The sequence below is a fragment of the Triticum aestivum genome, chromosome 5B (assembly GCF_018294505.1).
Source record: "Triticum aestivum cultivar Chinese Spring chromosome 5B, IWGSC CS RefSeq v2.1, whole genome shotgun sequence".
In the NCBI taxonomy this organism is placed as follows: Eukaryota; Viridiplantae; Streptophyta; class Magnoliopsida; order Poales; family Poaceae; genus Triticum; species Triticum aestivum.
Window position 1 is genome coordinate 172,493,318 of NC_057807.1, and position 13,004 is coordinate 172,506,321.

The following is a 13,004-nucleotide window of genomic DNA, read 5'->3' on the forward strand; positions in this document are numbered from 1 at the left end:
GTTGCTTCGTTTGATTTGATTCTTTTTGTAAACCGGAGTTGTTCAGTTGAACTTTCTGTTTAGATATCTTATTGGAGTTTTACCCGTGTTTCAAGTTGAGTGCTCATTCTATGTTGTTGTTTGTTTGCGATAGAGTACCCGGAGTGTGAAGCATGCTACTACGAGTCCCTAGGTTTCACGGATCATCAGCAAGGCAAGTAACACTTTGATCATACCTCTTTACTACCCAGTTTTATTCATTAGATCAACCCTAAAATAATTGCATGGTTAGGATCTGTTTAACATGTGGGTTTTGGGAAGTAGATGATGAGGTAGAACCTATTGCCCTGTTTATTATCAAACCTTTGGGAGTTACTTCTACATTATGCTTATATTGCTATGCTATGCTCGTAGACATGGTTTGGGTGAGTGTATCCATGACAGATGTGAGTATTGTTAATTAATGGTTAATTTAAGGTGGCTACTTAAATACACATCTGGGTGGATTGCTTGAGGCACCCTGGAGTACCCAGTAGTTGTCAGGGCACCTGGAGAATCTAGTGTTGTCCTAGGATATCCCGGAGTACCCGTGTGATCATCCTATGGTCCGCCACACAGGATCAAAGGGATCATAAGATTATTCATGCTAGAAACTTCCGTGTGCAGCCACAAGCCAATATGGGCTCTGGCATAGTTGAGTAAGTTGCGTGAAGCTCTTGAAGAGGTAGACTAGCAGATGTAGTGGGTTGTAGGTGGTACAGTCTACCCAGAGTAGAGAGTTAATGCTTCAGAAAGACTGTGTCTCGAATCTCCGACCATGGATGTATTCGAGTCTTGTGGGGGAAAAGTGCGCAAACCTCTGCAGTGTATAAACTAATCATGGTTAGGCGTGTCCCCGGTTATGGACATCTTGAGTATCTGATTCTTGGATTATCATGTTGATCTCATCACTCTAAATTAATTTGATTGGCTTAATGATGATGCTTAATTGGGATTGAGTTGGAGGAACCTTCTCAATGTTTAACAACCACCATAATAGTTAAATAAACTTTATTCCTTTGTTGTAGGGAAAAATTGGCTTTATGCAAAACTATAACCATAGAGCTTTCCACCAGCCATATATGCATGTAGTGATAGCATTCATTCTGTTCATTACTCTATGTGTTACAGTGCTAGCATATTCCATGTGCTGACCCATTTCGGGCTGCAACTTTTCATGTTGTAGACTTTTCAGACGACGAGTAAGGTGCCATAGGTCATTGTCTTTCACTCAGCTATGCCGTTGGAGTTGATGGACTCACTTTATCTTCCAAGCTTTCCGGTGTTATCGTTCTTAGATGGCCTTAAGCCATATTATTGTAATAAGTTCTCTTTTGAGACATTCAATGTAATAAGTGTGTGATTGCTAGTCTGTTATAAATCCTCGAGTATTGTGTGTGTGTCAGCATTACCGATCCAGGGATGACACTGATGCACAGAGACTAGACTGTTTGAGGTCTGGTTGCTACAAGATGGTATTAGAACACACGCTAACTGTCGGACACGACCACTAAGCTTAAACCATAGGTCATTCCTCTCTTCTCATTTCTGACTCCTCTCCCTTTTCTACTCTATAGGATGGCGGATGCAAGGAACAAGTTCACTCAACCGGATAAAGATACACCTTTTGGACGACACTTGAAGGAAGTTACTAGGTACCTGAACATCGTAATACCAAGATTCACCGGGACCTACATCGCCACTTTAATAGAAGAGGAGCGTTGGATGATTCGAGTTCAAGTTCCAGGAAGGACGTTCATGCCAGTCACTGAGCCCATAGAGTTTTCCTTTGATGCACCAACCTGGAGTCTAGGAAAGAGCATGGCAGCCCACATCACCATGGGACGCATTGAAGAAGTTTACCACAAGGATCTCAAGGATACTATCTACCAGATTTGTGGGCGCCGAGATGAGCAATGGGAGATGATCAGCACCAGGAGGGATAGGTCCATTGCAGCTTGCATCCAGGAATTAAACCAGCACATTCGACGCCAGGAGAATCAGATGTGCGCAGGCATGATAGATCTAAAGAAGGAAATGACCAGGATCCTAGAGCTGGAGGAAGAACTCAAGTCTACACGTGATGGATACGAGGAGGAGATGACGATACTCGTGGAGAAGAATGACGATTTGATGAGGAAGCTAGGAGTATTCATGAGAGACCCCACGCCAGGAGGAGAAGACGATGATTCCACTTGTCCGGAGAACTACATCATCATCAACGACACTGACTCGGACCCTGATGATAGTGATGATGACTATGTTGATGAAGCTGGAGCAGATATCATGGAGTCTTCCACCGATTAAAACTTCTAGCTGACCACCATATCAGTAGTAGTATTCGCCCATGTATATAGTATAGTCCGAGCACTTTTGTAACGATAGTTCGGCCACTTGTATGCCCTTGTGTGAATTGATTGAAGTGATATGATTGTGTTTGTCTCATGTGCATATGGGTAGTGTTTTCCCTCTAGACTTCATTCTAGTCTGTATTCTCACCTTTTCTAAACCCATCAGATGCCTCCGAGATGCGACAATGGATTTGCTTTCCCACCGGAGCTCACTTAGTTGATCCAGCAGCAGAATACCTTGATGCAGATATTAGTCCAGAATCAGAACCAGGGGAACAACAACAACAACCCACCACCACCACCACCACCACCACCTGTTGATCACTTAGCCCGTTTCTTAAGGCTGAATCCGCCAGTGTTCTCCAGTAGCACCGAGCCGATTGTTGCAGATGATTGGCTCCGCAAGATTGGAAGGGAGTTGACCACTGCAGGATGCACAGATGCGGAGAGAGTGCATTTTGCCGCACATCAGCTTGATGGACCCGCAGCATCATGGTGGGAGAATTTCACGGCCACTTACCCCATCGACACTGTCACATGGGACAAGTTTCAGCAGGCTTTTCGCACTGCCCATGTTTCAGCAGGAGCTATGGCCATGAAGAAGCGTGAGTTTCGCAAATTGCGCTAAGGAGGACGCACAGTGGGCCAATATGTGGATGATTTTAGTAAGTTAGCATGTTATGCCCCAGATGATGTTGCTACAGATGCCGCTAAGTAGGAGAAGTTTCTAGAAGGATTGAATGATGAGCTGAGCATGCAGTTGATGGTGGCAACCTTCAACAACTACACGGAGTTGGTAGATCGAGCTCTTATGATTGAAGGGAAGCAGCAGCAGATTGACAACCGCAAGAGGAAGTATGGACAAGGGAAGTACAACTCAGGAGCTCAGCAGAGGCCCCGTTTTACCCCGAACTAGGGAGGACACCTTCGCCATAACCATGGAGGCCATAATTCCAATGAAGGAAGTTCGCATAACCATAGTGGCCCCAAGAATGGGAATGGGAATGGGAATGGAGGAAGCAACGGCCAGAACCGTTCCAACCCAGCAATGCCCGCCAAGAAGGATCTAAGTCACATTACTTGTTTCAAGTGCGGAAGAATGGACATTACGCCACGGAGTCTTCTGAAGCGAAGAATGGAAATGGCAATGGAAGCTCTAGGAAGAAGCCCAACCCTTTCAACAGGGGACAAGTGAACCACGTTAGCGTGGAGGAGATTGAAGCGCAACCCTGATACGTCTCCAACGTATCTATAATTTTTGATTGCTCCATGCTACTTTATCTACTGTTTTGGACTATATTGGGCTTTATTTTCCACTTTTATATTATTTTTGGGACTAACCTATTAACCGGAGGCCCAACCTAGAATTGCTATTTTTTTGCCTTTTCAGTGTTTCGAAGAAACGGAATATCAAACGGAGTCCAAAGGGAATGAAACCTTCGGGAACTTGATTTTCTCACCGAACGTGATCCAGGAGACTTGGACCCTACTCCAAGAAGCAGAAGAGTCGGTCACGAGGGTGGAGGGTGCGCCCCCCTGCCTCATGGCCCCCTGTTGCTCCACCGACGTACTCCTTCCTCCTATATATACCTACGTATCCCCAAACAATCAGAACAGGAGCCAAAAACCTAATTCCACCGCCGCAACCTTCTGTATCCACGAGATGCCATCTTGGGGCCTGTTCTGGAGCTCTGCCGGAGGGGGCATCCACCACGGAAGGCTTCTACATCAACACTATAGCCCCTCCGATGAAGTGTGAGTAGTTTACTTCAGACCTTCGGGTCCATATTTAGTAGCTAGATGGCTTCTTCTCTCTTTTTGGATCTCAATACAATGTTCTCCCCCTCTCTCGTGGAGATCTATTCGATGTAATCTTCTTTTTGCGGTGTGTTTGTTGAGACCGATGAATTGTGGGTTTATGATCCAACTTATCTATGAACAATATTTGAATCTTCTCTGAATTCTTTTATGTGAGATTGAGTTATCTTTGCAAGTCTCTTCGAATTATCCTTTTTGGTTTGGCCAACTAGATTGGTAGTTCTTGCAATGGGAGAAGTGCTTAGCTTTGGGTTCAATCTTGCGGTGTCCTTTCCCAGTGACAGACAGGGGCAGCAAGGCACGTATTGTATTGTTGCCATCGAGGATAACAAGATGGTTTTTTTATCATATTGCATGAATTTATCCCTCTACATCATGTCATCTTGCTTAAGGCGTTACTCCATTTTTAACTTAATACTCTAGATGCATGCTGGATAGCGGTCGATGAGTGGAGTAATAGTAGTAGATGCAGAATCGTTTCGATCTACTTGTCTCGGACATGATGCCTATATACATGATCATTACCTAGATATACTCATAACTATGCTCAATTCTGTCAATTGCTCAACAGTAATTTGTTCACCCACTGTAAAATATTTATGCTCTTGAGAGAAGCCACTAGTGAAACCTATGGCCCCCGGGTCTATTCTCATCATATCAATCTCTATCGCTTTATTACTTGCTTTGTTTTTACTTTGCCTATAAATTTTTACTTTGCATCTATCTATCAAAAATACCAAAAATATTATTTATCATCTCTATCAGATCTCACTCTCGTAAGTGACCGTGAAGGAATTGACAACCCCTAATCGCGTTGGTTGCGAGTAGCTATCATTTTGTGTAGGTACGAGGGACTTGTGTGTGGTCTCCTACTGGATTGATACCTTGGTTCTCAAAAACCGAGGGAAATACTTACGCTACTTTGCTGCATCATCCTCTCCTCTTCGGGGAAATCCAACGCAGTGCTCAAGAGGTAGCAAGAAGAATTTCTGGCGCCGTTGCCAGGGAGGCTCACGCAAGCAAGTCAACCATACCAAGTACCCATAACAATCCCTATCTCTCGCATTACATTATTTGCCATTTGCCTCTCGTTTTCCTCTCCCCCACTTCACCCTTGCCGTTTTATTCACCCTCTCTTTCCCAATGTCCTCCTCTCTTTCCCGTTTGCCTTTTTCCTTGTCCGTTTGTTTGCTCGTGTGTTAGTTTGCTTGCTTGTCGCAATGGCTCTACCTAGACTTGGTGATCTTCACCTTAAAAGGCTAGAGGAGATCGAAAGCAATGTCAGAAAGTTTATGGTTTTGCAATTTGAGCATAATAATTTCTTTAGAAACGAGCTTAAGGAACAAAAAAGTTTTATGAGTTATATGAATAAAGAACTCGATGATATGTCTAAAGAATTTGATGGTATAAGAGCCCAAATTGCTCGTCTTGAAAAGATGACCGCCGAAATTTCAGATATGCAAGCTACCTTAGTCAATAAGATGGCCGCTAAATCGAATTCCTATGAAAATCAAGATGAAGATGTAAAAGTTATTGATGTGTCCCCCATTAAATCTTTGCTTTGCAATATGAATCTTGATGAAACTAAAGATGATCTTCCTTTACCTAGAAGGCGTTTTAAGAATTCGGAGTTTCTAGATCTTGATGATGAAATTGATGAAAATGGGATTGAAAGAAATAAAAACCGAGATGTTGCTAAACCCACTATTTTGGATCTCAAGGAATTTAATTATGAAAATTGCGCTTTAATTGGTTGTATTTCCTTGTTGCAATCCGTGCTAGATTCTCCTCATGCTTATAGTCAAAATAAGGCCTTTACCGAACACATTGTTGATGCCTTGATGCAATCTTATGAAGAAAAACTTGAGTTGAAAGTTTCTATCCCTAGAAAACTCTATGATGAGTGGGAACCTACTATTAAAATTAAAATTAAAGATTATGAGTTTCATGCTTTGTGTGATTTGGGTGCTAGTGTCTCTACTATTCCCAAAACTTTGTGTGATTTGCTAGATTTCCGTGACTTTGATGATTGCTCTCTAAACTTGCATCTTGCGGATTCCACTATTAAAAAGCCTATGGGAAGAATTAATGATGTTCTTATTGTTGCAAATAGGAATTATGTGCCCGTAGATTTTATCGTTCTTGATATAGATTGCAATCCTTCATGTCCTATTATTCTTGGTAGACCTTTCCTTAGAACGATTGGTGCAATTATTGATATGAAGGAAGGGAATATTAGATTCCAATTTCCCTTAAAGAAGGGCATGGAACACTTCCCTAGAAAGAAAATAAAATTACCATATGAATCTATCATGAGAGCCACTTATGGATTGCCTACCAAAGATGGCAATACCTAGATCTATCCTTGCTTTTATGCCTAGCTAGGGGCGTTAAACGATAGCGCTTGTTGGGAGGCAACCCAATTTTATTTTTGTTTTTTGTTTTTGCTTCTGTTTAGGAATAAATAATCCATCTAGCTCTGTTTGGATGTGGTTTTATCTTTTAATTAGTGTTTGTGCCAAGTAGAACCTATAGGATAACCTACGATGATAGTTGATTTGATTCTGCTGAAAAACAGAAACTTTGTGCGCACGAATATAATTTTGTTAAATCACAGAAACGTGATTTTGCGTTGATTCTTTTTGCTGCTGTTCAATAAACAAATTGTCCAGAACTTCCTATTTTGGTAGAATTTTTAGAGTTCCAGAAGTTTGCGTTAGTTACAGATTTCTACAGACTGTTCTGTTTTTGACAGATTCTGTTTTACGTGTGTTGTTTGCTTATTTTGATGAATCTATGGCTAGTAAAATAGTTTATAATCCATAGAGAAGTTGGAATACAGTAGGTTTAACACCAATATAAATAAAGAATGAGTTCATTACAGTACTTTGAAGTAGTCTTTTGTTTTCTTTCTCTAACGGAGCTCACGAGATTTCTATTGAGTTTTGTGTTGTGAAGTTTTCAAGTTTTGGGTGAATTCTTTTGATGGATTATGGAACAAGGAGTGGCAAGAGCCTAAGCTTGGGGATGCCCATGGCACCCCCAAGATAATCCAAGGACACCAAAAAGTCAAAGCTTGGGGATGCCCCGGAAGGCATCCCCTCTTTCGTCCACTTCCATCGGTAATTTACTTGGAGCTATATTTTTATTCACCACATGATATGTGTTTTGCTTGGAGCGTCTTGTATTATTTGCGTCTTTGCTTCTTAGTTTACCACAATCATCCTTGCTGTACACACCTTTTGAGAGAGCCATACATGAATTGGAATTTGTTAGAATACTCTATGTGCTTCACTTATATCTTTTGAGCTTGATAGTTTTGCTCATAGTACTTCACTTATATCTTTTGAGCGTGATAATTTTTGCTCTAGTGCTTCACTTATATCTTTTAGAGCACGGTGGTGGATTTGTTTTAAAGAAACTATTGATCTCTCATGCTTCACTTAGATTATTTTGAGAGTCATTAATAGCATGGTAATTTGCTTAATGTTAATATACTTAGTGTTCAAGATATATGAAACTTTCTTTTGAGTGAATTGAATACTAAGATAAGTTTGATGCTTGATAATTGTTTTGAGATATGGAGGTGATAATATCAAAGTCATGCTAGTTGGGTAATTGTGAATTTGAGAAATGCTTGTGTTGAAGTTTGCAAGTCCCGTAGCATGCACGTATGGTTAAAGTTGTGTAACAAATTTGAAACATGAAGTGTACCTGGCTTGTGCATCCTTATGAGTGGCGGTCGGGGACGAGCGATGGTCTTTTCCTACCAATCTATCCCCCTAGGAGCATGCGCGTAGTACTTGATTTTTGATGGCTTCTAAATTTTTGCAATAAGTATATGAGTTCTTTTGACTAATGTTGAGTCCATGGATTATACGCACTCTCACCTTTCCGCCTTTGCTAGCCTCTTCGGTACCGTGCATTGCCCTTTCTCACCTTGAGAGTTGGTGCAAACTTCGCCGGTGCATCCAAACCCCGTGATACGATACGCTCTATCACACATAAACCTCCTTATATCTTCCTCAAAACAGCCACCATACCTACCTATTATGGCATTTCCATAGCCATTCCGAGATATATTGCCATGCAACTTCCATCATCTTCATCATGACATACATTACTTTTGTCATATTGCCATTGCATGATCATGTAGTTGACATCGTAATTGTGGCAAAGCCACCATGCATTATTTTTCATACGTGTCACTCTTGATTCATTGCACCATCCCGGTACACCACCGGAGGCATTCACATAGAGTCATATCTTGTTCTAAGTTTCGAGTTGTAACCCTTATGTTGTAATCAATAGAAGTGTGATGATCATCATTTTTAGAGCATTGCCCAAAAAAAAGAAAAAAAAGAAATGCCAAAAAAAGGAAGGCCCAAAAAAAGGAAAAAAAAAGAGAAAAGAAAAAAGGGAAATGGTACTATCTCTTTTTCCACACTTGTGCTTCAAAGTAGCACCTTGTCCTTCATGTAGTGAGTCTCATATATTGTGCTTCAAAGTAGCACCTTGTCCTTCATGTAGTGGGTCTCATATATTGTGCTTCAAAGTAGCACCTTGTTCCTCATGTAGTGAGTCTCATAAGTTGTCTTTTCATACTAGTGGGAATTTTTCATTATAGAACTTGGTTTGTATATTCCTACGATGGGCTTCCTCAAATGCCCTAGGTCTTCATGAGCAAGCGAGTTGGATGCACACCCACTAATTTTCTTTTGTTGAGCATTCATAGCTCTAGTGTATCTGTTGCATGGCAATCCCTACTCCCCATGTTGACATCAATTAATGGGCATCTCCATAGCCCGTTGATTATCCTCGTCAATGTGAGACTTTCTCCTTTTTTGTCTTCTCCACACAATCCCCATCATCATATTCTATTCCACCCATAGTGCTATATCCATGGCTCGCGCTCATGTATTGCGTGAAGGTTGAAAAAGTTTGAGATTATTTGAGTATGAAACTATTGCTTGGCTTGTCATCGGGGGTATAGAAGTTGGGAACATCTTTGTGTGACGAAAATGAAGCATAGCCTAACTATATGATTTTGTAGGATGAACTTTCTTTTGCCATGTTATTTTGAGAAGACATGATTGCTTTGATTAGTATGCTTGAAGTATTATTATTTTTATGTCAATATGACTTTTGTCTTGAATCTTTCGGATCTGAATATTCATATCACAATTAAGAAGATTTACATTGAAATTATGCCAAAGTATCACTCCGCATCAAAAATTATTTTTTATCATTTACCTACTCGAGGACGAGCAGGAATTAAGCTTGGGGATGCCTGATATGTCTCCAACGTATCTATAATTTTTGATTGCTCCATGCTACTTTATCTACTATTTTGGACTATATTGGGCTTTATTTTCCACTTTTATATTATTTTTGGGACTAACCTATTAACCGGAGGCCCAGCCCAGAATTGCTGTTTTTTGCCTTTTTCAGTGTTTCGAAGAAACGGAATATCAAACGGAGTCCAAACGGAATGAAACCTTCGGAAACGTGATTTTCTCACCGAACGTGATCCAGGAGACTTGGACCCTACTCCAAGAAGCAGAAGAGTCGATCACGAGGGTGGAGGGCGCGCCCCCTGCCTCGTGGCCCCCCTGTTGCTCCACCGATGTACTCCTTCCTCCTATATATACCTACGTATCCCCAAACGATCAGAACAGGAGCCAAAAACCTAATTCCACCACCGCAACCTTCTGTATCCACGAGATCCCATCTTGGGGCGTGTTTCGGAGCTCCGCCGGAGAGGGCATCCACCACAGAGGGCTTCTACATCAACACCATAGCCCCTCCGATGAAGTGTGAGTAGTTTACTTCAGACCTTCGGGTCCATAGCTAGTAGCTAGATGGCTTCTTCTCTCTTTTTGGATCTCAATACAATGTTCTCCCCCTCTCTCGTGGAGATCTATTCGATGTAATCTTCTTTTTGCGTTGTGTTTGTTGAGATCGATGAATTGTGGGTTTATGATCCAACTTATCTATGAACAATATTTGAATCTTCTCTGAATTCTTTTATGTATTATTGAGTTATCTTTGCAAGTCTCTTCGAATTATCCTTTTTGGTTTGGCCAACTAGATTGGTAGTTCTTGCAATGGGAGAAGTGCTTAGCTTTGGGTTCAATCTTGCGGTGTCCTTTCCCAGTGACAGCAGGGGCAGCAAGGCACGTATTGTATTGTTGCCATCGAGGATAACAAGATGGGGTTTTTATCATATTGCATGAATTTATCCCTCTACATCATGTCATCTTGCTTAAGGCGTTACTCTGTTTTTAACTTAATACTCTAGATGCATGCTGGATAGCGGTCGATGAGTGGAGTAATAGTAGTAGATGCAGAATCGTTTCGATCTACTTGTCTCGGACGTGATGCCTATATACATGATCATTACCTAGATATACTCATAACTATGCTCAATTCTGTCAATTGCTCAACAGTAATTTGTTCACCCACCGTAGAATATCTATGCTCTTGAGAGAAGCCACTAGTGAAAGCTATGGCCCCCGGGTCTATTCTCATCATATCAATCTCTATCGCTTTATTACTTGCTTTGTTTTTACTTTGCCTATTACTTTTTACTTTGCATCTATCTATCAAAAATACCAAAAATATTATTTATCATCTCTATCAGATCTCACTCTCGTAAGTGACCGTGAAGGGATTGACAACCCCTAATCGCGTTGGTTGCGAGTAGCTATCGTTTTGTGTAGGTACGAGGGACTTGTGCGTGGTCTCCTACTGGATTGATACCTCGGTTGTCAAAAACTGAGGGAAATACTTACACTACTTTGCTGCATCATCCTCTCCTCTTCGGGGAAATCCAACGCACTGCTCAAGAGGTAGCAAACCCGATGTAGTAATAGGTAAGTTTTTGGTTAAGTCATTTACTTCAATTGTTCTTTTTGATACTGGTGCATCGCATTCATACATATCAAGGGGATTTGTGGATAAGTTTAACCTACCAACCCAAGCCCTTAGGTCACCCATGTTAGTAACCTTGCCAGGAGCACAGTATATGGCTAGCCTATGGTGTGACCAGTTACCATTTAGGATTGGTAACTACGTGTTCCCCTCAGACCTAATAGTATGGGAGTCACAAGGACTGGATGTAATATTAGGCATGGATTGGTTATCGAAGTATGGAGGGAACATTGACTGCACCAGTAAGTCCATTTTGCTCGCCACCCTAGAAGGAAGAAAGATTAAGTATGTATCCCGGCATGTGCCGAAGAGGACTCAAGTGAATTCCTTATCAGGAGTTGTACAGGAGGAAGTACCAGTGGTGAAGGATTTCCCTGACGTATTTCCAGAGGAGTTGCCAGGCATGCCACCAGATAGAGACGTTGAGTTTTTGATTGAGCTTTTGCCAGGCATAGGGCCAATATCTAAGAGACCATATAGGATGCCCGCAAAGGATTTGGAAGAAATTAAGAAGCATATTAAGGAGTTACTGGATAAAGGCTATATTCGCCCAAGCTCGTCACCTTGGGGATCAGCAGTGCTTCTAGTGGAGAAGAAGGATGGATCGTTGAGGATGGTTGTTGATTATCATGGATTGAATGAAGTGACAATCAAGAACAAGTACCCACTGCCGATGAACAATGATTTGTTTGACCAGTTGCAAGGAGCTAAAGTATTTTCCAAGATCGATCTGCGATCAAGATACCACCAGATGAAAATTCGAGAGCACGATATACCTAAGACAACTTTTACCAGAAGGTACGGGCTATATGAGTATACCGTTATGTCATTTGGTCTGACTGACGCACCTGCCTATTTCATGAACATGATGAACAAGGTGTTTATGGAGTTTTTGGATAAGTTCGTTGTAGTGTTCATCGATGATATTCTGGTCTACTCGAAGAATGAAGAGGAGCATAAGGAGCATTTGCGTTTGGTACTTGGGAAGCTCAGAGAACATCAGTTATATGCCAAGTTCAGCAAGTGTGAGTTTTTGTTGAAGGAAGTTGGATTCCTCGGACATGTTATATCTGGAGAAGGAATAGCAGTAGACCTCACCAAGGTTGTCACTGTGACTAATTGGGAAGCACCCACGTCAGTTGGAGAGATCCGGAGTTTTCTTGGACTCGCAGGATATTACAGAAGGTTCATTGAAAATTTCTCGAAGATTGCAAAGCCCATGACGGAGTTGTTGAAGAAGGACACCAAGTTCAAGTGGACTAAGGAATATGAGGCCACTTTTCAGGAGTTGAAGAAACGTTTGGTTACAGCCCCAGTGTTGATTCTTCCAGATCAACGCAAGGATTATCAAGTGTATTGTGACGCTTCTCGTCGAGGACTTGGAGCAGTGCTTATGCAGTAGGGAAGAGTTGTTTCATATGCCTCACGACAGCTTAAACCCCATGAGTTAAATTATGCTACGCACGATTTGGAGTTAGCAGCCGTAGTGCATGCGTTGAAGACATGGAGACATTCTCATTGGAAATCATTGTGAGGTGTACACGGATCACAAGAGTTTGAAGTATATCTTCACGTAGAAGGAGTTGAATCTCAGGCAGAGGAGATGGTTGGAGCTCATCAAGGATTATGATATGAGGTTGCACTATCATCCCGGAAAGGCTAACGTAGTAGTCGACGCGTTGAGTCGCAAGAGTCATGTCAATACACTCATGACCGGAGGATTACCCAAGGAGTTAGCAGAGGATCTTCGCAAGCTATGTTTGGAAATAGTTCTAAGAGGCTATGTAGCAGCATTGGAAATCCAGTCTACTTTGATGGATAAGATCAGAGAAGCTCAGAAGACTGACAAAGAGATTGCCGAGATAAAGGAAAGGATGAGCAAAA